Here is a 2,023-nt window from a genome sequence, read left to right as displayed (position 1 = left end):
TAGCCTCATCTCATTGGCTGCCTTCAGAGGGGTTCCAGTGGTCCTGGGGAGAAGGGCCTGTGTGAGGAGGAGGCCTGAGGGAGGAGGGCCCAGGGAGGTGAGAGGGTTTACAGGTCTCTCACAGACCAAGTCCAGCCCAGCCCTCCCCAGAGGTGGGAGGGGTGGTAGTTCCTGTTAGCACCTGGAGATGCAGCAGCTCTCATGTGCAGGGACCATATCCCAGGTCCCCCGTCACTGAGTGGCCCCATGGATCCTCTCATAGGCTGGCACTGGAGGACCACGTGCCCAGCTCCTTCTAGCTTGGCCTGTGTCCCAGCACACCCTCAAGCAGTGCTCTCAGTGGGCCTCCAAACCCTCATCTCTACCAGAGTGCCTGCTGAGGCCGTTTCACTCTCTCCTCTGGAACAGGAGTGTGGGGACTGCTGGGGGGCTTTGTCCCCTGTATTAGTCAAGGGGCAATCATAACAAATGACCACAAACAGGGTGAGGGCCACGGCTTACAGCAACAGGAATTTGTTCTCTCCCAGCTGTGGAGGCCAGAAGTGGGCAGGCTGAGCTCTCTCAGGAGGCTCTGGAGGATGATCCTTCCTGCCTCTTCCAGGTGCTGGCGCCCCAGGCATTCCTGGGCTTGTGGCCACATCCCTCCCGTCTCTGTCTCCATCTTCATGTGGCCATCTCCGTGTCTTCTTTGTCTTCTCCCCTCTGTCTCTGATGAGGACACCTGCCATGGAACATAGGGCCCACCTAGACAGTCCAGGATGCTCTGATCTTGAAATCATTGACTCAAGTAACTAAGTATAATCTGCAAAGACCCTTTCCCAAATAAAGTCATATCCTGAAGTTCAGGTGGTTGTGAACTTTGGGGGACAGAGCCCCAACCACTGCAGTCCAGGGGACCTGGGACCTGGTCCCTGAGCGGGGAAAGGAGTGTGGAGCAAGGGTGGGCCCAGGCGCTGTGCTGGACAGGACAGAGCACATCTCCTTCTCTTGCCCAGTTAGGAAAGAAGGCTTTCTCTTTCTTGGCAATTCTTCCCTCATCACCTCAAGGCCTGTGTCCTTCAGGGAGCGGCTGGAGGTTCAGCCCATCCTGCGGTACATGCATTAGGCCCCTGTGTTGGCCACCTTCTCTCTATCCCAGGTGGGCATGTGACCCCCCCCCATTGTGTGTGGGGGCCCTTGGCTAGCCGGAGGGCGCCCTCTGCCTCCTCTCAGGATGCCTGCTGGACCCCCAGCTTTCTCTCCCTCACTCTAAGCCTGCAACCTCTTCCAGAAGCAGGTTCCTTGTGCCTCATCCCAGCACTGAGTCCCTGACACAGCCTGTCCATCTGTCCGTCCACCTGCTCTGAGTCTGGGGTCCTCTGGGCCCAACACAAGCCCCTCCCACCGAGTTTGTCCCCAGTCCCTAGCCCTTCCACCCTCCCTGCTGGCCTCTGTCTTCCCTCGAGCCCATCTCGTGTGTCCTCCTCCCCCACAGCTGTGATATGCCCTGCTGGACCCCTGGTGCCCCTCTCCTGGGAGGTCACCTCCCTGCCGCCTCGGGTCTTGTCCAAGTCCCCCTGGATACCCAGGAGAGGAGCTGCTGCACGAGGAATGTGGAATTATCTGCCTAACCACCGTGCTCAGGCGGAAGGTTTACAGTACCCCCTCTCTGCCCTCCTGAGCGCTGCCACTGGAGACCGAATGGTTCCTCCTGATGCCAGCCAGACCCTCTGCCAGGCCGAAGGTGAGCTGGCAGCTCCGAGAGGCACCTCAGCCAGGCACCGGGATCCACAGGAGAGGGATGGGGGGTGGGTGGCAACAGGGCAGAGGGGGGCTGAGGGACCTCTCGCCACGTGGGGGGCCCGTGGGGGCAGCTCCCCGTCTTCGCACGTTGTGAAAACCGAGACCTCCTCCCCGGCACCGCTATGGAGGGGCAGGCAGCGGGCTCAGGCCTCTGTGCCCCGGGTGCGAGAGGGCTGCGAGCTGCCTGGGTTAGAGAGCAGGCAGCCTGAATGTGGCCATTCTTCCTGGGTGACGGGTGGCT

This window comes from Balaenoptera acutorostrata, chromosome 2 (assembly GCF_949987535.1).
Source record: "Balaenoptera acutorostrata chromosome 2, mBalAcu1.1, whole genome shotgun sequence".
Classification (NCBI taxonomy): domain Eukaryota; kingdom Metazoa; phylum Chordata; class Mammalia; order Artiodactyla; family Balaenopteridae; genus Balaenoptera; species Balaenoptera acutorostrata.
Note: the sequence above shows the minus strand (reverse complement) of the source record.